The sequence below is a fragment of the Coregonus clupeaformis genome, unplaced genomic scaffold (genome assembly GCF_020615455.1).
Source record: "Coregonus clupeaformis isolate EN_2021a unplaced genomic scaffold, ASM2061545v1 scaf0322, whole genome shotgun sequence".
NCBI lineage: Eukaryota > Metazoa > Chordata > Actinopteri > Salmoniformes > Salmonidae > Coregonus > Coregonus clupeaformis.
In genome coordinates, this window is record NW_025533777.1 from 178872 (window position 1) to 186576 (window position 7705).

The window sequence follows — 7705 nt, forward strand, 5'->3', positions numbered from 1 at the left end:
GTGCGTGTATGCGCGCTCACGATTGTGTGCGTGTATGCATGCGTGCTTGCGTTTATATACAGTCATTAGTGTGTGTGCGCGCGGACGATTGTATCGGTTTGCTGTGGCTTTCTGTTCCTGCTCAGGTTGTTTCCTGAGTTATCTCCCCTAGGACCAGAGCACCCTCTTGTCTGTTTTAGATGGATGGCAGTATCTTCTGTAGGGAGAGAAATGGGTGAACAGGGCCCCAGTGTTTTCATTTGGAAAATTGATTGGGAGCTCATTTTCTCAGCTGTTTAATCCGAGCCGAATGAAAATATGTCGGCACAGTCGGCCGGAAATTAGGAGAGATGGCAGCCTGTCAACGTGAGGAATTATTTGTTACTGGCTGGTTAGTTTACGCGTATATAAATGCACTAGCACATTCTCCATTAACATCCATAGTAAAGAGCCTGTCAGTCAATCAGCCAGGTGCATTCTGGGACAGTAGCCAAAAATAGGTTTATTTGTTTTGTTTTGGGGAGGTACAGAGAATGACCTGGAAAAGGTGCAAATTCCTCCACGTGTTTTTACACATCACACTCATTCTTTCATGTGATGATGCTGTCTCTTAAGAATGAAGACTAAAGCTGGTTGAAACAATCATGTCTATTTGTTTTATTTTCAAGGTTGTAACCTGACCAAAGAGACATACAGGCCTACAGTGGGGGAAAAAGTATTTAGTCAGCCACCAATTGTGCAAGTTCTCCCACTTAAAAGATGAGAGAGGCCTGTAATTTTCATCATAGGTACACGTCAACTATTTACTTTTTAAAGGATTTTTAATGAATTTATTTGCAAATTATGGTGGAAAATAAGTATTTGGTCACCTACAAACAAGCAAGATTTCTGGCTCTCACAGACCTGTAACTTCTTCTTTAAGAGGCTCCTCTGTCCTCCACTCGTTACCTGTATTAATGGCACCTGTTTGAACTTGTTATCAGTATAAAAGACACCTGTCCACAACCTCAAACAGTCACACTCCAAACTCCACTATGGCCAAGACCAAAGAGCTGTCAAAGGACACCAGAAACAAAATTGTAGACCTGCACCAGGCTGGGAAGACTGAATCTGCAATAGGTAAGCAGCTTGGTTTGAAGAAATCAACTGTGGGAGCAATTATTAGGAAATGGAAGACATACAAGACCACTGATAATCTCCCTCGATCTGGGGCTCCACACAAGATCTCACCCGTGGGGTCAAAATGATCACAAGAACAGTGAGCAAAAATCCCAGAACCACACGGGGGGACCTAGTGAATGACCTGCAGAGAGCTGGGACCAAAGTAACAAAGCCTACCATCAGTAACACACTACGCCGCCAGGGACTCAAATCCTGCAGTGCCAGACGTGTCCCCCTGCTTAAGCCAGTACATGTCCAGGCCCGTCTGAAGTTTGCTAGAGTGCATTTGGATGATCCAGAAGAGGATTGGGAGAATGTCATATGGTCAGATGAAACCAAAATATAACTTTTTGGTAAAAACTCAACTCGTCGTGTTTGGAGGACAAAGAATGTTGAGTTGCATCCAAAGAACACCATACCTACTGTGAAGCATGAGGGTGGAAACATCATGCTTTGGGGCTGTTTTTCTGCAAAGGGACCAGGATGACTGATCCGTGTAAAGGAAAGAATGAATGGGGCCATGTATTGTGAGATTTTGAGTGAAAGCCTCCTTCCATCAGCAAGGGCATTGAAGATTAAACGTGGCTGGGTCTTTCAGCATGACAATGATCCCAAACACACCGCCCGGGCAACGAAGGAGTGGCTTCGTAAGAAGCATTTCAAGGTCCTGGAGTGGCCTAGCCAGTCTCCAGATCTCAACCCCATAGAAAATCTTTGGAGGGAGTTGAAAGTCCGTGTTGCCCAGCGACAGCCCCAAAACATCACTGCTCTAGAGGAGATCTGCATGGAGGAATGGGCCAAAATACCAGCAACAGTGTGTGAAAACCTTGTGAAGACTTACAGAAAACGTTTGACCTGTGTCATTGCCAACAAAGGGTATATAACAAAGTATTGAGAAACTTTTGTTATTGACCAAATACTTATTTTCCACCATAATTTGCAAATAAATTCATTAAAAATCCTACAATGTGATTTCCTGGATTTTTTTTCCTCATTTTGTCTGTCATAGTTGACGTGTACCTATGATGAAAATTACAGGCCTCTCTCATCTTTTTAAGTGGGAGAACTTGCACAATTGGTGGCTGACTAAATACTTTTTTCCCCCACTGTATAGTAGGACATCCAATTATCGTTTTTGACAGTGTCATTAATCATGCAATTATCACCTTTTTCTATATAAATGTCTATGTCCACTTTCTATCTACTTACAATTAAACATAGTGTGGAATATGATTCACATATGAATTATCATGCAATCTTCTTGCTGAAGATTAAAATGAGGGGTCAAACAACAAAGCCAAAACATGGTCAATTTGCTTTTCTACTGTATCAGAGACTAGGGCCTTAGAATGGTTAATATTGGTAATATGTTATCATGTATTGATATTCACTGTGACTTTAACATCATTCTCAAGGTCAGTCTCATGAGGCACTGGACTGTTCCTTCCAGGGCTCAGCAGGGTATGGAGGCTTTCCCCCATACACTACAAGTCCCTCCCTCCTTCATGTAGTGCTGTGGACAAATGTAGTTCTAATTCCTGTCCACTGCAGCAGTCTAAAGACAGGCCTCTAATGAAGAAACAAATGCCAGTAATATATCTATGTCACCGCATCTTTGTCCTTTCATTGTAGTCCACATCCTCTTCCTCCTCCTCTCCTCCTCTCTCCCTTTTTCACTTTTATCCTCCCTCGCTCCAACTCATTTTCATAAGCAATCGCCCCCAATCCCCGCTGTACAGTAACTGCAAACCATAACCTCCCCCCTTTCACTGATCCTGTCAAAGTTTATTTATTTTTAAAGAGCCTGTCTCAGCAGCTTGGCTTCCCATTGGTTAACCTTTCTGACCCAGCCCACTGATTTGGCCGGGGATAGCTGATTCACAGGAAGGGTACACAGGAAGGGGCTACATAAGCACTTCCTTTCCTACCATTGGCAGCCTCTCATTCAGTGGGTGCAGGTAGAGCACATGTATGTACCCTTAAAGCTAACAAGAATCAATAAATACACTATATATACAAAAGTATGTGGACACCCCTTCAAATTAGTGGATACGGCTATTTCAGCCACACCCGTTGCTGACAGGTGTATAAAATCGAGCACACAGCCATGCAATCTTCATAGACAAACATTGGCAGTAGAATGGCCTTACTGAAGAGCTCAGTGACTTTCAACTTGGCACTGTCATAGGATGCCACCTTTCCAACAAGTCAGTTTGTCAACTTTCTGCCCTGCTAGAGCTGCCCCGGTCAATGGTAAGTGCTGTTATTGTGAAGTGGAAACGTCTAGGAGCAACAACGGCTCAGCCGCGAAGTGGTAGGCCACACAAGCTCACAGAACGAGACCACTGAGTGCTGAAGCGAATAGCGACTAAAAATCGACTGTCCTCGGTTGCAACGCTAGCCTAACATCACCATACGCAATGCCAAGCGTTGGCTGGAGTGGTGTAAAGCCCGCCGCCATTGGACTCTGGAGCAGTGGAAACACGTTCTCTGGAGTGATGAATCACGCTTCACCATCTGGCAGTCTGACGGATGAATCTGGGTTTGGCAGATGCCAGGAGAACGCTACCTGCCCCAATGCATAGTACCAACTGTAAAGTTTGGTGGAGGAGGAATAATGGTCTGGGGCTGTTTTTCATGGTTCAGGGTAGGCCCCTTAGTTCCAGTGAAGGGAAATCTTAATGCTTTAGCATACAATGACATTCTAGATGATTCTGTGCTTCCAACTTTGTGGCAACAGTTTGGGGAAGGCCCTTTCCTGTTTCAGCATGAGAATGCCCCCGTGCACAAAGCGAGGTCCATACAGAAATAGTTTGTCGAGATCGGTGTGGATGAACATGACTCACCTGCCCAGAGAGCTGATCTCAACCCAATCAAACACCTTTGGGATGAATTGGAACGCCGACTGCGAGCCAGGCCTAATCGCCCAACATCAGTGCCCGACCTCACTAATGCTCTTGTAGCTGAATGGAAGCAAGTCCCCGCAGCAATGTTCCAACATCTAGTGGAAAGCCTTCCCAGAAGAGTGGAGGCTGTTTTAGCAGCAAAGGGGGGACCAACTCCATATTAATGCCCATGATTTTGGAATGAGATGTTCGACGAGCAGGTGTCCACATACTTTTGGTCATGTAGTGTATATCTGATGTGTTTTTGGACTAGAGAAACGGATACAGTTGTGATGAGTTCTGAGTTTTATTTGGAAACAGATATGAGAAGAGGTGACATACCTTTCTCTGTTCTTACTGTACAATTGAGTCAAACCATCCAGTCTAGGCTGTAACCAGAATGTAATGGCCCTAGGGCACACTGTAAGATCGTGTGACTTTATCTGACCCACTTTGATGCATAGTCAATCATACTAATATGACTGTAATATTGTTCTCAGTGGAATGCTGTGTAAAAGTATCTGATCGATAGTAATCACATTTAGGTTTCAAAAGAGATGATAGAAGACCCTAAGAAGTTATTAAGGGACTTTTCAACCCCCCTATTGGAGCTCAGTCCGTGTCAGAGAGCATATGTGTGAAATGAACTGGGGTCATAAAGGGGTCGTATTAGCCTGCACCACTGGCTAGCTGCAGGAGGAACAGTGGCCTTGCTTTTCCCTCTGCCATAGTGGAGTTGGAATGGGGGAGGAAATGTTTTGGAACTGTAAATGCGTGTGAGTGGTCAGAGCTAGAAGGATCAACAAAGGGCAAATTGTTGCCAGCAGCAAAAACGCTGAAAAGACTTCACACACACATCTCATTTCAGAGAGGGGCCACTTTCTAGTTTAAAGGCTTTTTGTTGGGGAAGCTGACCCCTTTGATGTTATCCTCATTCTACCACACATATCCGTCGCTGGGGCTTGCTTGCCTACACTTCCTTGTCATGCCTACCTTGACATGTTAAGACATACTCAGTAGATAATTTCACATTTCCCTGCCATCAGCTGTTGAAGGCAGGTCTAATCTTCCAGCTGACATATTTTGGCCTGATAAGCAGAACCTGTCAATAAGGATAATGGTTTAGAGGTGCCAAGATAACAACTTTGAAGAGAGGAGGTTTGGATGGACTGAAAGATCAGAAAGTAGATAGAATTGCAACACACCCACAGACACCCTAAAGCTTAGGTAAGGATTTTATATGAAATGTGGGATTTTATTTCATCCTTCCGCCAAGGATACCTGTAGTTGGTATTTCATCTCTCTCTGTGCCAAAGGTGTAGCGGAGGTCAGCTAGTCGTAGACTGATAAGCAACTGGATTTTCCCTGGACAGGGCTTTAGTTCTAGTTCTCAACTAGCTAAAACTTATCAGGTGGCTCTATAAGGCAGCACATTTAGATTTGGTTTTACTTATTTGACAATTTAAAAACACAATTGAGCCATGTAAGTGGATACACAACATTTAAGATCACCACAAACAAGTTTACAACTTATTTCCATTGTGGTCCTTACAAGTTGATATCGGACCCATCTTGGCAGACAATGGCACCAGCATCCAAATATACCGTAGACAAATGGCTGCCCATTTTTCTTATTTTTGAACAAAGTAAATCACCATAAATGAGAACAATTTGTCTTATAATACCACTTAACCATCTGTCTATCACCAAGTCTGATATCATTACCAAGGGTGTCATCATTAAATAAAAAATGTAACTATCTTGGATAAATAGTGGTATTTGTTTGACATGGTGGGCTCATTTTGAAATATTTGGACTGAACTCCATAAGAAAGTTAGACTTCAATTTTGAACTAAATGCTCACTACACGTTGATTTGAACAGTGAAGACAGAGGTCAGGTGAGAAGTGATTTAGTCAATTTCAAGATAAGAATAATTAAATGGCCATGATTGCAAAGACAGTCACCATTTTCTTGTACAGGGTATTCCAGTATGTGGCCTGAGTTGGTAAACAGTCTGACCCTCTGGGGACATTTAAGGATACCGCTCTGGACATCATGTTGCATTTTGATTTGATTTGAGCTAATCCAGATGGCCCAGGTACAAAATCATTAGATTAGGGTGGACAGTATAATGGGTAGGATTATGCAATCCAGCTTAAAATGAGATCTCCCTAGCTTATCGACACATTATGTAAACGTATTTGGGGTTTCAATGATAATGAGTTCCTGATGGTTTGTCAGGCGACGTTCACCTTCCATAAATGCTGAGAACAGTGACAATAGACACATCCCTTAGCTAAAGTACACTGTACTAAACTTCCTGCTGTATTAAACAGTATTTGATTGGATTTATTTGATTCTTTATCCAGGAAGTCCCTTTAAAATTAAGAGTATATTTAAGCAATAAGACCCGAGGGGGTGTGGTATATGGCCAATATGCTACATCTGAGGGCTGTTCTTATGGACGACGCAACGCGGAGTGCCTGGACACAGCCCTTAGCCGTGGTATATTGGCCATATATCACAGACCCCAGAGGTGCCCAACACACCTCCAGGCTGTGTAAGGGCTATTTGACCAAGAAGGAGAGTGATGGAGTGCTGCCTCAGATGACCTTGCCTCCACAATCCCCTGACCTCAACCAAATTGAGATGGTTTGGGATGAGTCGGACCGCAGAGTGAAGGAAAAGCATCCAACAAGTGCTCAGCTTGTGTGGGAACTCCTTCAAGACTGTTGGAAAAGCATTCCAGGTGAAGCTGGTTGAGAGAATGCCAAGAGTGTGCAAAGCTGTCATCAATGCAAAGGGTGGCTATTTGAAGAATCTCAAATATAAAATATATTTTGATTTGTTTAATACTTTTTTGGTTACTACATGATTCTATATGTGTTATTTCATAGTTTTGATGTCTTCACTGTTATGTAGAAAAAAGAAAAACCCTTGATTGAGTAGGTGTTCTAAAACCATTGACCGGTAGTGTACATATGAGCTGTGATAGCACATTCTATGTCCCACCAAAATGTGTATGAAATGTTTTCCTAATCCAAACATTTAGCTAACAGGGTAAGCTGTGCTCTTTCAATGGACTGTCATTATAATTCGTTTAATTGTGTTAGTATCCCATGGTGTATAATATAGTAGTATAATTATAGTCAAGAAGACATGGCCATTGACTTGTTTTTTCATCAGTACAGACACAGACAGAGAGTACACACACACGCACTGACACACTTGCACACACGCACAGGCTTAGGGAGCAGTGCATTGAGATGGATGGCAAAGTTGATTTCAGAACCATAGACAGTGTTATCTGAACTGCCTGAGTGAGAATGGGAGGAGAGAGTCTGAAAGAGAGGGGAGAAAAGAGGAGAGAACAAGATTACAGAGCCATGAGGAGAGCAGAAGAGAGAAAGAGGAGGAAGAGAGAGAGGTGGTAAAGGAGTGAAGAGCTGAGAGGAGAGAAGAGAAGAGAAGGAGAGAACAAGATGAGAGAGCCATGAGGAGAGCAGAGAGAGAGAGGAGGAAGAGAGAGGTGATAAAGGAGTGAAGAGCTGAGGGCAGAGAAGAGAAGAGGTAGAGGAGAGCAGGATAACAGGAGAGAAACAGAGGATGTATATTTACAGGGCTCTGTCCTTGGAGGGACCTCTGTGTTAATTCCTGAACTAATGATGACAGAGGCAA